Source organism: Lissotriton vulgaris, chromosome 7 (genome assembly GCF_964263255.1).
Source record: "Lissotriton vulgaris chromosome 7, aLisVul1.2, whole genome shotgun sequence".
NCBI lineage: Eukaryota > Metazoa > Chordata > Amphibia > Caudata > Salamandridae > Lissotriton > Lissotriton vulgaris.
The window spans coordinates 196361685-196381188 of record NC_141695.1 but is presented as its reverse complement, the minus strand read 5'-3'; the positions used below and the strand labels follow the sequence as shown (position 1 = coordinate 196381188).

Genomic DNA, 19504 nt, shown 5'->3' with positions numbered 1-19504 from the left:
TCGTTTGTTACGTGGGTTTTTCATCTGTACCCACGGGTTCCATCTTAGATACGGCATCCATTTTGTCTCTTGCCCTCAAGTAGCCAGCGAACGGACGCTGTCCGCTTCGCGACCCTGGGACTCCCAAGATATTTGCGGAAGACACATGTTCTTTGTAAGTGTCTTTATGATGAGGGGGATGATACTGTAAGGCAGATGGCCCCGCTCGAGGCTCATCTCGCCGTGCCGGTTTATTGTCTCAGCCGTGCATCTCATTAGGCACGTCCCTTTGATGCCTGTAGTTCGTGTTTCCCGATACCTCCCCTTTTACCCCCTTTCCAAATCTCCCCACTGTTTCCATCTTCCTCTGCACCTGTCCTTGTTCCTTTTTCGATCTGTTTTACTGCTGATTGGAATGTACTAATGGTGGGAAGATGGGTTTTTACAGTTGGGAACCACCAAATGTTTCCGCACTTATGTTCCGGACCTTATGAGTATCAAAGTGACCAAAAAGACCCCTCTCGGGGATAATTGTGGGAACCGGGTTGTAAACCTTTGTCTGCTATGCAAACCTATGGGAGAATCGTGTATAAAAGGAGCGATCCACAGAACCAATTTGAAGCAGTCTCCCTGAACTACACTCGTTGTACTTCCGTGATCTCTGTGTTTCCCTGCCGCAAATAAACCTTGAATCTTTGACGCCGAAGGAAGTGTCCCGTGTCTCTGTCATTCGTACGCCGGAGCAGGTTACCCACGAAGGTTTCAGGTGTTGTCCCCTGGCACCGCTGGGTCTTAAAGAACCCAGTCCTTCAGTTGGCGCCCAATGTGGGGCTGCATCAGTGGTACCGGTCCAAGCCCGACGATCGTGAGGAACTTCGTGTGAAATCTCCGAGGGAAGGTGCACTCCGCTTCATCGATCATGTTGTCGAAACAAGTGGCCCAAAGACTTTTCCCGCGAAGATTCCCGCCTCCTGACGGCTGCGACGGACTGCTGCCCTGACTGTAGACCTGTTTTGGTGCCTGGCGTAGACCTTGGTAGAGCGAGACGATTGACGGGCCTTCCTGGTGACGCCATCGATCTTTGAGTTAAGTATTTGTGGGTCGCTCCCAGAGTTCTTGGTTGTGGTTGCTTAGTGGTTGCATGGTTCCATTGCATTTGTAGTTCTTGGTACTTTGTTGTGTTGTTTGACGACTGCAGCCGCCAAAAACCGAGGGTTTTCGCTTTTTGCTGGGACTTGGTAAATCCCGTAACCCTTGAAGTTTGTGAAACTCGACTAGTGTGCAAGATGCCTGGTCGCAGTACTTTGTTTAGTTGTTTCAGACGTTATGGTGCGGATTCCCGACTGGAGGACTCGTGTCCGATACCTCCGGTTGGAACTCCGACTTATGAACTGTACAGTAAACATGGGCTAGGCCCGATTACTTTTAATGATTATTGGATTCGCTATACTAAGAAGGACGGTGTCCTTAGTTGGCCACCTCATGGTAGCTTTGAGACCCCGATCCTAGATAACTTAGAGGCTAAACTGTTCGAGAAAAAGTCAAGGCCGGCCATGTTTGACGCCTTTCGGTTGTGGCGTAAAGAAGCCCGACAGAAAGAAATCAGACAGACTAAACGAAATCAGAGAGATAGTGTTGCTACCATTGTAAAGAAAGCGGAGCAATTTCAGCGTGATAAGGAGGTTAAGGAAAAGGAAGTGTTTGATAGACTACAGCGTATGACTATAGATAAATGTTATCCTGCTTTGCCTACGGAGTCGGAAAAGAAGGAAGACACAGTTGAGGATCCTTTAATGTCTTATCTCATGAAGTCGCCACCTCCGTATGTACAGGGTACCACAGCTCCTGTGGTTCCCCCTGTACCTATTCTTCCACCTATTCTTCCTCCACCTGTTCCTCAACCTGCACCCGTTCTTCCGACTGTTCCTGCTCCTTTGCCTGTTGCTATCCCTACTGCTCCTCCGCTTCCACATACTCCTGCTCCCGCTACTGCTCCTGCTCTGTTAACTCCTGCTGTTACTTCTGTCTCTACTCCTTCGCTTGTTAGTCCTGTGTCCTATACTTCTCCCTCTACTCTTAGTCGTACTTCTCCTCTTGCGGCTAGCTTCTTCCATTCTCTCGGACCTGTTCTTGGGTCTGCTGGTTCAGATGGTCCTCAGAGACGTAGTCAGCTTCCTGGTAACAGGGAACGCGCTTCGCTATATATAATGGCGATGGGTTGGATGACACATCCTCTTAGAAATCCACCACGTATTGTGCTCGACACGTTTTGTCAATTCAATGTACCAACCCAAAGATTCGTGTTCGAAGAAATGTGTAAGGTTCTTCGTGATCAGATATCGGCCGACGCACCTGACGAGGTGCTGACCGCTTTGTCTGATTTGCAGCTTCAGTTCTCGACTGGACTGATAGTGGATACCAACGTTCGACGTGCGGTCGAGCGGTTGCTATCTTTCCGTCCCACTCCTATACCTCAAGCCTTGTTTGTTGAGGATGTTGAAAGACAGCCAGATGAGTCTGGTCAGTTTCCTATGCGTGAAGTTCCACCAGTATGGATGCCAGGTGACGCTAATGCTATTCCTATTATTCTGCCACATTTCCAGAGAGTGTGGATACATCTCCCATGGAAACGATCAGAAGTGTTGCAGGTGAAGCAATCTTTGCCTGACCCTCGCAAAAATCCTGCGGGTATTATAAAGAATTATCGCAACTCGTAGACGCTACGATAATGAATCTTGCCGATATCGACATGTTGTTCGGCAATGTCGTGCCTCAACCGGTATGGGCTAAGATTCGTCAGGAGAATCATCCAAATGAATTAGGTGGCGATTGGGCTGCTCTTATTGCGGCCGATACGCGACAAGTTGGTGGGGCTAAGCCTGAACAACTCATTACTGCTCTCCCTCAAAGAATAATAACGCTCATGAAAACTCTTATGCCAGCTATGAGGGTGAATTGGGACAAATTGTCAGCTTGTAGACAGAAGAAGGACGAGAGTGTCTCCGACTTCTTTACGAGATTCGAGGAGGCATTCATTGACCATAGTGGTCAGGATATGAGCACTGAGGGTGGTCAACGGTTGTTTGTGGATAAATTTGTTTCGAACTTATTGCCCGATTTGAGCAATAAATTGAAAAATTCGGAGAGTGCGTGGGCCGTTTCTACTTCAGCTCAAATATTGGCTACGGCACAGTATTATGAGAATAGAGAGAAAGAAGAGAACGACCGTGCTGATAAAAAGACAAAAGAACTCAAAACTAAAGTGTTGTTACAGCAGGCCTATCCCCCACGTTCGAATCAGAATGCTTCGCAACCAAATAGATCGCAGCCGCAATCGAACCGATCACAATATCGTAATGACTCCTCTTCCCAAAGATCCTCGTTAGGGTACAATCAATGTGCCTATTGTAGACAGGAGGGTCATATCAAATTCAATTGCCCTGTTCTAAACGATCGTAATAGCGGTAACTCATCTAGAGGAGGTCGTGGTGGTTCTCAGCAGGCACCACGTGGTAGAGGTCGTGGTGCTCAGAATGATCGCTCAGATAACTCATCAAATTCCGATAATTGTTTTGATCAACGTGGATCATCGCAAGGACGATCTGCGCAGTACAATGTAGACGATTATTACGTCGATCAGGGAACTGATGACAGTAATTACTAGGACAGCCATCGACAGGGAGAGGGAGTGGTATCAGTTCCGGTTGATCAGAGAGGGCCTTACGTCGCAGTTGCTACATCGGGCGTCGTTGAGCCTTTTCTGTTGGACACTGGTGCAGCGAAAAGTTCCTTAAAGCATTCGGAACTCCCTGGCGCACCTTTGTCTGGCTTGACAAATGTTTCCGTTGGATTCTCTGGCGCCCCCGTTAGCAATCCAGTTTCGCGCCCTTTGCCCCTTACAATTGGGCCTCGTGAGCTAGAGGCTCCGTTGATTTTGACTACGGGCTGTGGTGAAAATCTTTTGGGTCTGGATTTGCTTAAACGTTTGTATGCAACTCTGTATTGTTCCCCTGCGGGTGTAAAGCTTACTTTAGGGGAGAGGGTTGTCTCTCCTATGTACTTGTCTCTCGATAAGCTTCCACCGGAATTGAGTTCTCTTCCTGCATCTCTGTGGGCAGCAGGCCCCAATGACGTGGGCCTGCTTGACATCTCCCCTTATGTTGTTCAGTTGAAATCTAATGTGCGATTGCCACGTATTCCCCAGTATCGTATCTCTCTTGATGGTGAACGAGCATTGTTAGCGATCATCTATGATTTGATCGAGAAAGACGTTATTGAGGAAACACGGGGAAACGTGTGCAACAGCCCTGTACTGCCCATTCTAAAACGTACTGATCCTTCGAAACCACCTGTTTATCGTTTTGTTATCGATTTACGGGAGGTGAATAAAATTGTGATTCCTCAGTTCCCCGTTGTGCCTGACATCACGGCACTACTGACTCTGATTCCAGCTTCTGCATCTTGGTTTTCGGTGATTGATTTGAAAAATGCGTTCTTCAGCATTCCCATTGCAGAAGAGAGCAGAGACCTTTTCGGTTTCTCTCTTGGTGGACGCAGCTTCCGGTTCAAACGCGCTCCTCAGGGCTACTGTGAAAGTCCATCGATTTACAGTCAAGCCTTGAAGGGTCAACTGGATGCGTTTTCATTGCCGGCTGGTGCGGCCTTAATCCAATATGTCGACGACTTATTGGTAGCTGCAGATACTCAGGACATTTGCAAAATTGCTACGGTGTCGCTGCTGCAACATCTCTGCGAGTTAAATCACAAGGTGTCACCTTCTAAACTCCAGTATTGTTGTCAAGAAGTAACCTATCTAGGTCACTTATTGTCAAAGGAGGGAAGGCGGTTGACCCCGGAGAGAATTGCAGCAATTGCGCGAATGGCTGTGCCAACAACCCAAAGAGATGTGCGTGTCTTTCTAGGTATCACGTCGTACTGCAGGCAATGGATTCCAAATTTTTCATTGCTAGCGAAACCATTGGTGGCTCTTACGTGCAAGGATGTTTCAACTCCTTTACCATGGACGGAAGAATGTCAGAACAGTTTTTCTGAATTACGTGATTCATTGTGTTCGGCTCCTGTGTTAGGTACTCCTGACTAAAGTAAGCCGTTCACACTATATGTTCACGAGAGGGAAGGTTGTGCTTTGAGTGTCTTAACGCAACCTTTTGGTGGTAAGCAACGTCCATGTGCATATTTTTCCTCGACCTTGGACCCGGTAGCTAGAGCATTGCCGAGTTGTTTGAGAGCAACAGCGGCAGCTGCGGTGTCCATCCGACAATCAGCAGGATTGGTCATGGATAATATGCTTACGGTGATGGTTCCGCATGCAGTCGACACTCTTTTAAATCGTACGAAAACCCAGCACTTGACGAGTGCGAGATTGTCTGGGTACGAGCTGACGCTGCTGGCAAGCCACATCCAGATAAAACGTTGCAATGTTCTGAATCCGGCGACTTTGTTACCAATTAGCTCAGAGTCAGATGCAATAACAGAACACGACTGTTATTTGAGGACAGAAGAGGAAACAAAAGGTCGAGTGGACCTTAAAAACACTCCTTTGGGAGACCCAGATGGAACGCTATATGTGGATGGTTCATGTTTTAAATTACCGAATGGCGATGTGACTACTGCATATGCTGTTGTAACGTTGAATACTGTTGTTGAGACTGCAAGATTGAATCAGAATTCTGCCCAAGCTGCAGAACTGATCGCTCTCACCAGAGCGTGTGTGTTAGCGAAAGGGAAACGTGTGAATGTGTTTACCGACAGCCAATATGCTTTTGGTGTCGCACATAGTTTTGGACGGTTGTGGAGAGAGAGAGGTTTTCTGACATCGCATGGTACGAAGATTCAGCATGGTCAGCTTGTGAATGATCTTTTGGATGCACTTACGTTGCCTAAGCAAGTGGCGATTGTCAAATGTAGTGCGCATCGTAAGGTGACGGATGATGTTGGTCGTGGTAATGCGTTTGCGGATGAGACTGCTAAAGAGACTGCCCGGAACCTTAGCACTCGAATGTATGTGACGAGTTCGGTTAGGTGGCCTACAGAATCGAGTATGTGTGAGGACACTATCGAGAGTGTGAAAGCAATTCAGAATGAGGCCACCGAGACTGAAAAGACGAAGTGGAAAGAAAGTACGGGAAAGTTGGATGCGAATGGTTGTTGGGTTGATTTGTCGGAACAGAAAAGATGGATGTTGCCTGATGCGTATGTGCTGGCTGTTGTGACTATGGCGCATGGGTTAGCACATATTAGCGCGAAAGGTATTTGCAAGTTGTTGTCTCCTGTGTGGAAGAACGATGGTATCACGAAGTGTGCTGAACGCTTGGTTAAGAATTGTATGGTATGTATGTTGTACAATCCTGGTAAGGGAACCCCAACTCCTCCTGGTAGTTTTGCTCCCCCTTCATGTCCCTTTGAGGTGATCCAATTAGACTTCATCCATATGGAGCGATGCAATAACCTGAAATACGTTTTAGTTGTGGTTTGCGCATTCTCCCGATGGATCGAAGCCTACCCTCTTAAGGACAACACTGCTTTGTCAACTGCGAAAATCCTACTGAAGGAATACTTTTCTCGGTACGGAATGCCTAGAGTTGTGTGGTCCGATAACGGAAGTGAGTTTGTGGGGAGTGTGATGAAGAGTGTGTGTAAGGGCCTTGGAATTAATCAGAAATTCCATAGCGCCAATCATCCCCAGTCAGCTGGTTTGGTTGAAGGGTATAACGGCACCCTTAAACTAAAGCTAGCAAAGATTCAGGCTACGACTGGTCTCTCGTGGCCTGACGCTTTACCCTTAGCATTATTGTCAACAAGGGCAACCGTACACTCCCGAGTAGGGCTCAGTCCCTATGAAATAGTGTTCGGTCGTCCTGCAAATGTTTGGGGGGTCCCTAGGCCGGGTGTGTTCTGTGATCTTGAGTATCCAATGTTGATCGATTATCTTCATGACTTGACTGCTAAACTGAGGTTAATTCACCAACAGGTTTACGAAGCATTGCCGACGCAGACGGAGGGTCCAGGCCACCAGCTCCAGCACGGAGACTGGGTGGTGACGCGCAATTTTTCGCGCAAGAAGAACTTGGAGCCAAGATTCACTGGACCCTACCAGGTCCTCCTTGCCACGAGAACCGCAGTTCGTCTAGAGGGTCGGAAAAACTGGGTGCATGCCACCCATACCAAAAAAGTCCCTATTCCGTTGCCGGCAGACTCGTGGGTGAGGAGAGGCATTGCATCAACTGAAACCGAAGGATTGCCGGCATTTGTACCCTTCAGCGACGCACAACCTGTCGGAGAATCCTCAGTGCAGCAGAAAGACACTGTTGAACATTTGTTATCAAAAGACTCAAGACCAGAACATTCAACTGATCAACAGGACGCTGTCTCTTCAACGGATCCTTTGTTTGACGAACAGACACGTCCTGGGAAAACCCGATACTTTTTGCGATCCAGCACTAAAAACTAATAAAAGATCCCGTTCTGTCCCTTGACAATTGCATTATCCCGTTGTCCACGATCAGTTTAAACACTCGTATCATTGTAATTATTCTTGTATATATACATTGAGTTTCGTTCCTCGTATTTTTGCTTCCACAGCTGAGAGACACTTTGCATACACATAATTGTGAATAATTGTGAAAAAAGGCCGTAGGGCCGCGCGTGTACTTCCTTCTGGTTAGTAGGTCTTGACACTAGGTTAAAGACTGTCGGTTCCTGGGAACTCCTAGGGATTGACCACTGCTACACAGAACGAAGTGCGTCAAGAAACGTTGCGGACGGTCGTAGGGGATGGCATTTTCGAAGCTGATGGACTTGGAAGGAGCTCAAGCGCAAAGGTTCAAGTTGCAACAACTTAGTCGTACCAAATGTTTTATGTTCCAAATATTCGTATTGCTTTTGACTGTTTCTGCATTATTGGCGGGTGGGGTGTATTACATGATGTCTTGTTTCTTATCTCCTGCTATACCTACTCCTACCTCTAATCCTCAATCTACTACTGTTGCATCTCCCCATTCTTTTCACTTCTTGCCTGAACACGAGCAGGCTAGACGTGCAGAATTCCGCAACAATTCCTTTATTCAGCTCCTTCACCAGCACCAGTTAGTGGTTAACACTACTAATTGTTGGGTGTGTGGGTTGATGCCACATACCACGGATAAGGGAATTCCATATCTGGTGTTACCGTATAGTTCCCAAGGGTCCGCTCGAGCATTTCAAACAATGTTTCGAAGCGCGCTAGATTCTCAACCCAGTCGAGAGCCACGTTCTCCCTACCTTGGCCCTGGCTCGTACTATAAGCCTTTGTCTATAGCGATAGAAGATTTAGATAGAGATATCTATGAGCCGTCGCTCATTCCAGTGGAAGAGGTACAAGCCTATAGGGTCCTGAGTAAGGTCGAGTACAGTGCGCTCACGAGTGATAAACAGCTTAAAAGCTCGCCTCCGATATGGGTCGTACCCCACATTGGTAATTTTTGTTTAATGGGTCGTGGCCGAAGATCGAAAGCCCGACTTGGAGAGAGCGCTTGCGCTGAAAATTACATGCTGCCGATGATTTCGTCCCCAGTGTTTCTGGCTGCCAAGGGTACCTACTTTGTCTGTCATGATCGTGCGTATGCATGGTTGCCCTCTGACTTCATGGGCTCATGTTTTATCGCAAACTTGTTGCCTCCGACGTTTACTGTAGATGCAGATTATCACAAGACTAGAGTTGTGAGAGGCGTAATTAGCGAAGAGGATACTGCCGGTCAAGAGGCAGGAGACTTTTTCAAGGGTTTCCTCCCGTTTTGGGGACCTATGGTTAATAGTAGGAACCTGAGACAGTTGACTCGAGTGGTAGAATCGACAGCTAATATTACTGCCAGTGCCCTTGGTAACATCACCACAGAACTTCAGGCGGATAGACTTATGACGTTACAAAACCGTATGGTTTTAGACGTGATCTTAGCAGATCGAGGTGGGGTATGTAAGGTGATCCATTCGAGCTGCTGTATTTTCATTCCTGATAACGCTCCAACTGTTTATCAAGCCATCTCGAAGTTGCATAAAATCTCTGAATCCATACACGTGGATGTAGGGGATTGGACGCTACTTGGGTGGTTTTGGGGCCTGATGTCGACTTGGGGTTGGAAGATTCTGATGATTATCGGAGTTGTTGTGGCGTTCCTGTTCACGTGTTGCCTTTGTGTGCAGTGCGGTCCTGCCTTATGTGGCCTCTGCGCTACAACGTGTATGAGACAGCCGCCTGTTACCAATGGAACTCGGTTGGACAGAGCTATGCTACAGCAACATCTAGATGGTCTGATGAATATCGAGTATGATTCCGACTAGTGCTTGCCTACATGAGGGCAAAAGGAGCGTCTGAGGTTCCGTGACAATTGTAAGTGGTGTTTTTGACTCGCACGAATATGGTCGAGTCTAGTATCTACGAACCGCAAATGACGAGTTTAGTAAGTGTGCGCAGTTTCACTGTGCTAACTTAAACCGTTCGTTTGTTACGTGGGTTTTTCATCTGTACCCACGGGTTCCATCTTAGATACGGCATCCATTTTGTCTCTTGCCCTCAAGTAGCCAGCGAACGGACGCTGTCCGCTTCGCGACCCTGGGACTCCCAAGATATTTGCGGAAGACACATGTTCTTTGTAAGTGTCTTTATGATGAGGGGGATGATACTGTAAGGCAGATGGCCCCGCTCGAGGCTCATCTTGCCGTGCCGGTTTATTGTCTCAGCCGTGCATCTCATTAGGCACGTCCCTTTGATGCCTGTAGTTCGTGTTTCCCGATACCTCCCCTTTTACCCCCTTTCCAAATCTCCCCACTGTTTCCATCTTCCTCTGCACCTGTCCTTGTTCCTTTTTCGATCTGTTTTACTGCTGATTGGAATGTACTAATGGTGGGAAGATGGGTTTTTACAGTTGGGAACCACCAAATGTTTCCGCACTTATGTTCCGGACCTTATGAGTATCAAAGTGACCAAAACGACCCCTCTCGGGGATAATTGTGGGAACCGGGTTGTAAACCTTTGTCTGCTATGCAAACCTATGGGAGAATCGTGTATAAAAGGAGCGATCCACAGAACCAATTTGAAGCAGTCTCCCTGAACTACACTCGTTGTACTTCCGTGATCTCTGTGTTTCCCTGCAGCAAATAAACCTTGAATCTTTGACGCCGAAGGAAGTGGCCCGTGTCTCTGTCATTCGTACGCCGGAGCAGGTTACCCACGAAGGTTTCAGGTGTTGTCCCCTGGCACCGCTGGGTCTTAAAGAACCCAGCCCTTCAGATGTGATGAAAACTATCATGTTGATGGTTGAAAAGGGTTGGACAAAATTGACCATCACTGGGCAACTTTTGGCATTGAGTTTTTGGGAAAGCTGTTGTGGGGTTACGTACCATCGGCTGGGGTGCTGGGTATTTGGTTTTTGGGAGCCTGGGTGCGGAAGGCTGGTCATGGAGGGGAAAAAAGGAGGCCTTTGCTCGGGTCGGTTTCTGGCAGAGTGATAGAGGTGTTGTCAGCAGTGTGCACCAGCAGTGGAGAAGTGGTCCTATTTTTGTGCCTCATGTGTTTCATGTTTTTGGAAGCCTTTAGGGTGTCAGAGATACGAATGGGGGCCTATGTTGGTCAGATTTCGAAGCAGAGCAACGAGGTGTCTGAATGCAGATTCAGAGGTCGAAGGGTGATCAGAAGAGAAAAGGGCCAACAATGTGGTTGAGGCCACAGGTATGTGAGCGCTTTTGCCGTTTTTTTAATTGACACACTTATCAGGTCAGGCAGGAGGTGCACAGGGGACTGTTTTTTCACAATGACAATGTATCTCTGGTGTCAGCATACCAGCTGTTGCATGTCCTGCTCAAAGTGTTGCGGCAATAGGGGTGCCAGCGGAGGAGTATGGCATGCATTCTGTTAGCATAGGGGCTGCCATTGAAGCAGGGCTGACCAAACAGTCATTGTACATTTAGCAGTGGGCAAACAAGTCCTGCCCTGCTCCGAGAGCAGAGCAGAGCTGCGCAGCCCGGCCAGCCGCAAAGCAGCACGAAGCATAATATTATAATATCTCAAAGTTATAATAATTTTATGTCTCTTCTTTGCACCACATAAAAGCAGTAGGGCGGTGCTCTGCCGCCATAACAGAGGAGCCATCACTGGTCAGAACGTCTTCCTCTTCTAAATTCATTGAGGGGTTTAGGTGGCTGTCCATATGCATTCATTCATGTAGGGGAAAAGGATTTTATGCACTAGAAGGAAAGTTTGGCATTGTTGAATGGCATGAAGGCAGATTTGGAGGAGATAAGGAAGTTGTGGTCATTGGACAGAGTTGGTGCCACGATGTAAGTGGAGAGGGGCAGAGAAGCCGGCAGCCATTTACAAAGCACGCACAGAGGAAAATCAATAGAGGAGTGAGAAAGTTGTGGAGGAAAAGTCGGTTGGGAAGAGTGGTGCATTCAGACATCAAGTTTGAGCACAGGGGTTACGATGTGCACTTGCCAGAGGTAGGTATGGAGCTCTACCTGGTGCAGGTGAGGGAGGCAGTGGGAGAGTTGCTGGGGGTTCGGTGATGCCCACAAATCGAGGACAGATTCAGATTAAGTTGCTGGAAGGGGGAGGGGCAGAAAATCTCAGATGGAGCTTTTCTTAGAGGCATTTGTGGAGAAGTCTGTCAATAGGAGAACAGCATCCTGGACCTGTCCCAGTCCAGGTTACGCAGCAACCACAGCACTGAAACTTCCCGCATCGATGCCACCGATGACATCAGGGCCCTGCTAGACAACGGCGAAGCCACGTCCCTCATCCTCCTGGACCTGTCAGCTGCCTTCAACACTGTCTGCCACAGCACCCTATGCACACACCTCCACAACACTGGGATCTGGGACAAGGCTCTGGACTGGACCACCTCCTTCCTCTCCGGCAGAACCCAGAGCGTCCTCCTCCCCCCCTTTCCGCTCCGAATGCCACCAAGATCATCTGCGGCGTTCCCCAGGGCTCATCTCTCAGCCCAACAGTGTTTAACATTTACATGGCCCCGCTCACCCACGAGGCCCGACTGCATGACCTCAACATCATCTCCTACGTCAATGACACCCAGCTGATCCTCTCCCTCACCATGCACCCCCTCACTGCCAAAACCAATCCCCACGAAGGAATGAAAGATGCAACGAGTGGATGAAGAACAGCCTTCGGAAGCTAAACTCGGACAAGACGGAAGTCCTCATCCTCAGCTCAACCCCCTTGGCCTGGGACAACTCCTGGTGGCCGACCGCACTGGGAGCAGCACCAACACCCACCTACCATGCACGCAACCTGGGGTTCATCCTCGACTCTACTCTCTCCATGACAAAACAGGTCAACGCCGTCTCATCCTCTTGCTTCAACACCCTCCGCATGCCCCGCAAGATCTACAGGTGGATCCCCACCGAAACTAGAAGAACGGTCACCCGGGTCCTCGTAGGCAGCAGGCTGGCCTGCGGAAACGCCCTCTATGCAGGAGCCTCAGCCAAACTCCTGAAATGACTACAACGCATTCAGAACGCCTCTGCATGCCTGATCTTCGACATCCCTCGCCGCAGCCACATCATACCCCACCTGAGAAACCTGCACTGGCTCCCCGTCACCTTCAAACTCCTCACCCACGCACAAAAGGCACTAACAACACCGGACCAGCATACCTCAACAGACGACTCACCTTCTACACCCCCAAACGCCAGTTCCACTCCGCCGACCTCACTCTCGCCTCCGTCCCCCATCCGAAGAGCGACCTCCGGGGGCAGATCGTTCTCCCACCTCACCGCCAAGACCTGGAACACCCTCCCCATCCTCCAACGACAGACCCAGGACCTTCTGAACTAAAGAAGACTACTGAAAACCTGACTGTTCAAGCAGTAGCAGCATCTCCCCCAGTGCCTTGAGACCCTTATGGGTAAGTAGTGCGCTTTACAAATGTTCTGATTGATTGATTGATTGATTGATTGTCCTCTGCAATGCCTTCAGGACATGGAGCCAGCAACACAGTTGGTGATGGAGTCAGCTGCTTTCCCCGTCTGTGGCGACTGAAACCGCTGTTCCAGAGGTGGAACCCAAAGGTAGGAGAAGACTTTGCTGTCCCTGAGACTTCATGAACAAGAGGCAAGCTCTGTTTAAAGCCCTTGGAGATACTCAGCAACAAATAAAAGAAAGTTCAGTGTATTCTTGTCACTGCCCAAGGCAGAAGCAGCAACTGCAGGCCAACCCAACAAAGCAACATCACAGCAAAGGGGCAGTACTCCTCCCGGCATCTCTTCTTCTTAGCAGGTTCCTTGATTCAAGCGGGTTCTAAAGTTCTGGGATTTGGGCCCCTATATTCATACTGCATTTCTCTTTGTTCTCTTGTGCAGAGAGTGTCTGTTCCAAGCTCAAACCAGTTCTGTCCTCTCTGGCCGGGCTTCCTGGCAGGAGGTGGAGACAGCATTGTCCAAGGCAGACCAGGCCCATTCCGGTGTAAGGAAATCTCCTCCCACTAGTCTAAATGCTGCCCAGGTCTATTCAGCCCAGCCCAGCCCTGACCTATCCAGGAAAGGCAGGAGACACCTGGACCCCCCCACCCAGTGACTGTCTGAAGAAAATGCACATCCCCAGCTCCTGTCACGCCAAAGCCAGATACTCAATCCACATTCTCAGCAGTGGGGCACAGAATGGCTAAGTAAGAAAATACCTACTTTATAAAAGTGGTATTTTCAAACACAAAACATAGATATCATATAATAAAAGATGCATTTTTATATTCTGAGTTCAGGCATAATTAATCCTGCTTCTCTATCTTGTTCCAATGAGAAGAAATGCTTATACGATGTTATAAGTAAACTCCCATATTATCCTATGGGACACATAGCCTTTCCATAGTGAAAAACAAAATAGACTGTAATTCACTACCAGGACATGGTACACAAACCAGTGCATGTCCTACCTTTACTATACATGGCTCCCTGCCCACAGGGGTACCTTGGGCCTACCTTAGAGGTAACTTACATGTAAGAAAAGGGAAGATTACGGCCTGGCAAGTGGGTGCACTTGCCAGGTCGACATGGCAGTTACAACCCAACATGTAGAACCGGCAGTGGCAGGCCTGAGAACCCTTTTAGATGTCTGTTTGGGTGGATGGCAAAACCAGTGCTGCAGGTCTACTAGCAGCATTTGAATTACAGGCCCTGGCACCCTCCTTTACTAGGGATTTACTAGTAAATCAATTATCCCACTGATGAAAACACCAATCCATATTACAATTAACAATAGGAGCACTTGCAGTTTAACACTGAACAGCAGTGAGAAAGTGCACAGAGACACTAAACCAGCAACAAACAGAGTCAAAACCAGGAGGTCAAAAAGCAAATAGACTGGGGAAACACACCAAAAGATGCCAGGTCTAACACATGTCCCCTCCAGCTGAAAGTAGGGAGAACTGCCCCACCTCCTTGGAGTTCTATTCACTAAGGTGGAAGAACTCGGACAGACCATCAGTCTTAGCATCTTCTGTGCCAGGGTGGTGTTCCACCAATAAAGTCCATTCCTGGTAGGAAGATGGACCACATCAACAGTTTTGGGTTCTCAACCCTCATCTGCATTAACCATCTGAGGGGTCTGTGGTCTGTCTGAACTCGGAAGTGAGTCCGAAACAGGTAGGGTCATGGTTTCTTCAGTGCCCAGACCACAGCAAAAGCTTCCCTTTCGATGGCGCTCCACCTCTATTCCCTGGGAAGTAGTTTCCTACTAAGGAAGACTACAGGCTGGTCTAGGCCCTCATCGTTCAGTTGTGAGAGCGATGCTCCCACTCCATGCTCTGAAGCGACAGTCTGCACTACGAATTCCTAGGAGAAGTCGGGTGCCTTTAGCACGGTGCCATGGACATGCCTGCCTTCAGGGCATCAAATGCTTTCGGGCAGGCATCAGTCAAGATGACCTTCCTGGGCTGCTTCCTGGAAGTCAGCTCTGTCAAGAGGGCAACAATGGTGCCATAGCCCTTGACAAATCTCCTTTAATGACCTGTGAGAGCTAAAAAGGCTTACATCCCTGTCTGGGTCTTCGGGGGCTCCCAAGCCAGAATGGTGTCAATCTTAGACTGTAGGGGTGCCACCTGGCCACTTCCTACCTGGTGTCCTAAGTACACCACAGAGCCCTGCTTGATCACTGCGCCTTCGGCCTGGTCGCCCCCACGCACCTCACCTCTCCTGCTCCTGAGCCTCCTGCTGCCTGAGCACATCGCCGCTGAGAGCCGACGCCGATTGCAGCGCCCCAGCCGCCGCTGGGCCGGCCGCTTGCCTGCACCCGTTTTTTCCCGCCGCTGCCTGCCTGCGGCCCCGCCCCCACGCCAGACGATTGGCTACCACGATCCCGCCTCCCAGCTGACCCGCCCTCCCGGCTCCCTTCTTATGACGCCCCCTCAGCGACCGCGCAGCGGACGCGCGCAGCGGGAGCACCCACTGAGCGCCGAAGGTGCGCCAAAGGTAAGCCTGTCTGCGCCCGTCCGCGCCTGGACCACGCCCAGTGCCAGGACCCCTGGGCCCCCCCAGACTCCAGCCCTCCCGCCGGACCTACGACGCCACCGAACTCTACGCACTCAACGCTGGCCGAACCCCGGGTTGCTACCGAGCCACCCCGAGACGCACCCACGGACCCTTCTGCTGCCACTCCTGCAAGTTCACCTGCATCCGGACCTGCACTACTCCTGCACCGACCAAGACCAAGACGAGCAACAGCAGCAGCCACCTGAAATGCATCCTGCTCAACACCCGCTCCGTCCACAGACACGCCGTCGAGCTCTGGAACCTGCTCGACACTACTTCACCAGATGTCGCCTTCCTCACGGAAACCTGGAGGAACGCCTCTTCAGCACCCGACATCGCCATCGCCATCCCAGACGGCTATAAGATCATCCGAAGGGACCGCATCAACCAGACCGGAGGAGGCATCGCCATCATCCACAGGAACACCCTCCGCATCACGACCAACACCGACGACACCCTCGCACCCGCCGAGCACCTCCACTTCCAGGTCCACATCAACCCCAAGACCACCCTCAGAGGCACCCTCATCTACAGACCCCCGGGACCACGCACACAATTCAGCGAAGACATTGACGACTTCATCAGCCCGCACGCCCTCCCCTCCTCTGACTACATCCTCCTCGGGGACCTCAACTTTCACCTGGAGAACAACAACAACCGCAACACCACCACCCTGCTGGACAACCTCGCAAACCTCGGACTCAAGCAGCTGGTGACCACCCCCACCCACTACGCCGGACACACACTCGACCCAGTCTTCTCATCCAGCAAGGACATCGCCTTCAGCCACGCCACCGGACTCCACTGGACGGACCATAGCTGCGTCCACTTCAGCTTCAAAAGGACCACGATCCACCACCAACAGCAACAGGTTGCACGCAGAAGCTGGAACAAGATCACAGCCGACCAGCTCGCGACTTCCCTGAGCAAGAACCCACCCACCAGCGCAACGAACCCCAGCCAAGCGGCCACCAACCTCACGAAGTGGATCAGCGACTGCGCAGACGACCTCGCCCCCCTGAGGACCCCGCCTAGCAGACCCGGCAGCAAGAAAGCCCCATTGTTCACCGACGAACTCAAGAGCTCCAAGAAGAACTGCCGAGCCCTCGAGAGAACCTGGCGCAGAGACCCAACACATGACAACATGACTGCCCTCAAGCTCGCCACCCGAAAACACCACCAACTCATCCACGCAACCAAGAAAACTGCATTCAAGGAACGACTGGACAACAACGCACACAACAGCAAGGAACTCTTCAACATCGTCAAAGAGCTCTCCAACCCCAACGCCGGAAACAACGACATCACCCCTTTGCAAGACCTCTGCAACTCCCTCGCCTCCTACTTCCACATTAAGATCGGGGACATACACAACAGCTTCAGCACTCAACCGACGCACGCCACGACCAAACCACCGCCCCCCACCACCACCCTCCGCGCCTGGACCCCGATCAGCACCGAGGATACCGTCCGCACGATGAACTCCATCCACTCCAGATCTCCGACCGACCCCTGCCCTCACCACATCTTCAACAAGGCCGACGCTGTCATCGCACCCCACCTGCGGGACATCATCAACACCTCCTTCGACACCGTGACCTTCCCGGAGAGCTGGAAGCACGCCGAACTCAGCGCTCCACTAAAGAATCCATCAGCCGACCCCACCGACCTCAAGAACTACCGCCCCATCTCGCTGCTCCCGTTTCCTGCAAAAGTCATCGAGAAGACCGCCAACAAGCAGCTGGCCGCCTTCCTCGAGACAAATGGATCCCTCGACCCCTCACAGTCTGGCTTCCGAGCCAACCACAGCACCAAGACCGGCCTGATTGCAGCCACCGATGACATCCGAGCACTGCTTGTCAACGGAGAAACAGCGGCCCTCATCCTCCTAGACCTCTCCGCAGCCTTCGACACTGTCTGCCACCGTACACTAGTGCAATCCAGGAGAAGGCACTCGAATGGATCATCTCCTTCCTCGCCGGAAGGACACAGAGAGTCCGCCTCCCCCCGTTCAGATCTGAAGCCACCGAAGTCATCTGCGGCGTTCCTCAAGGGTCCTCGCTCAGTCCAACCCTCTTCAACGTCTACATGAGCCCCCTTGCAGACATTGCACGCCAGCACAACCTCAACATCATCTCCTACGCCGATGACACCCAGCTGATCCTCTCCCTCACCAACGACCCCGCCACCACCAGAGCCAACCTTCACGAAGGTATGAAAGAGGTAGCCGAATGGATGAAGACCAGTCGCCTGAAACTGAACTCGGACAAGACGGAAGTCCTCATCCTGGGATCCTCACCCTCCACCTGGGACGACTCCTGGTGGCCCCCCGCCCTAGGCAGCGCACCCCAACCAACAGACCACGCACGCAACCTGGGCTTCATTCTTGACTCCTCCCTCTCCATGACTAGACAAGTCAACGCCGTCTCCTCGTCGTGCTTCAACATCCTGCGCATGCTACGTAAGATCATCCGGTGGATCCCCACCGAGACCAGGAAGACGGTCACCCAGGCCCTCGTCACCAGTTGTCTGGACTACGGCAACTCCCTCTACTCCGGAACCGCCACCAAACTCCAGAAGAGACTCCAGCGGATCCAGAACGCCTCAGCACGACTCATCCTGGACATCCCCCGTCGCAGCCACATCTCCGGACACCTGAGAGACCTGCACTGGCTCCCGGTCAACAAGAGAATCACCTTCCGTCTCCTCACCCACGCACACAAAGCCCTACACAACCAAGGCCCAGGATACCTCAACAGCCGCCTCAACTTCTGCGCTCCCAAACGCCAGCTTCGATCGACCGGCCACGCCCTCGCCACCGTCCCCCGCATCCGAAGAGCCACCACAGGGGGACGGTCCTTCTCTTACCTCGCCGCCAAGACATGGAACTCCCTCCCAACCCACCTCCGCCTGACCCAGGACCACCTCGCCTTCAAGAAACAACTCAAGACCTGGCTGTTCGAGCAGTAGCGGACCCCCCTCCCCTAGCGCCTTGAGACCCTCTGGGTGAGTAGTGCACTATATAAATGCCCTGACTGATTGATTGATTGATTGATCTGGGACTTACTGGCTATGACCTGAGGCATGCCCTCTGCAGAGCCTTCAACACTTCCCAGAGGTGCTGCAAGTGTTCTTCCCAGTTGGAACTGAACACTGCTATGTAGTTGAGGTAGGCAGCACTGAAATCCTCCAGCTCAGCCAACACCTGGTTGACCAACCTCTGAAAGGGCATGACCCAAAACTGTTAGTGCCCCCCGGGGCTTGAGAATGCTGACCTGTTCTTGGCCCCCTCGGTTAGGGCAATCTTCCAGTACCCAGACATCAAATCAAACGTGCTGGGGAACGTGGCAGCCACCAACCGATTAATGAGCTCATCAGCTCTGGGGATGGGGTGCATGTCGGTCCTGGTGACGATATTGAGCCCACGGTGTTCCATACAGAACAGCAGTTCAGTATGGCACCAGGTTCAGCAGCCTTTGAGACCAAGACCACTGCGCTGGCCCAAGAACTGTTGGAGGGCTCAATCATCCCGAATGCCAACATCTTATAGACCTCCTCTTTGATGCTGGTTTTGACCCAGTCAGTCAACCTGTAAATCTTTTTTTTCACAGGGGGGCTGTCACCCGTGTCCATGTCAAGGGTGCACCAGTGAGTAACACCTGGGGTCAGGGAGAACAACGTGGCAAACTACCCCAACAATTGGCGATAGTCGCTCTGGTGCTCTGTGGTCAGTGTAGGGGAGAGGATCACGCCTTCCACTGACCCATCGTGCTACTTGGCAGACAGGAGGTCAGGGTTCCTATTGGAACTGGCCCTTCTTGCAGGGTCATCCCCAAACTTTTTGCTTCTTGCTCCCTTATTTTTCCTGACCCGTGGCTGTTGGCAATAGGACTCTGCACACTTTACCACTGCTGATATGTGCTAAAGTGCATATGCTCTCTGTGTAAATTGTTATTCTGATTGGATATACATGTTTGGCATATTTGTATCA

The 19504-nt window shown here is 50.9% G+C and overlaps 1 protein-coding gene across 1 annotated transcript in view; it reads right to left on the bottom strand.

The window, feature by feature from the left end:
* LOC147701176 (lens fiber membrane intrinsic protein-like) overlaps positions 1–19504 on the bottom strand; it is a 159570-nt gene that overhangs the window by 71925 nt on the left and 68141 nt on the right. The gene's annotated exons all lie outside the window — the stretch shown is intronic.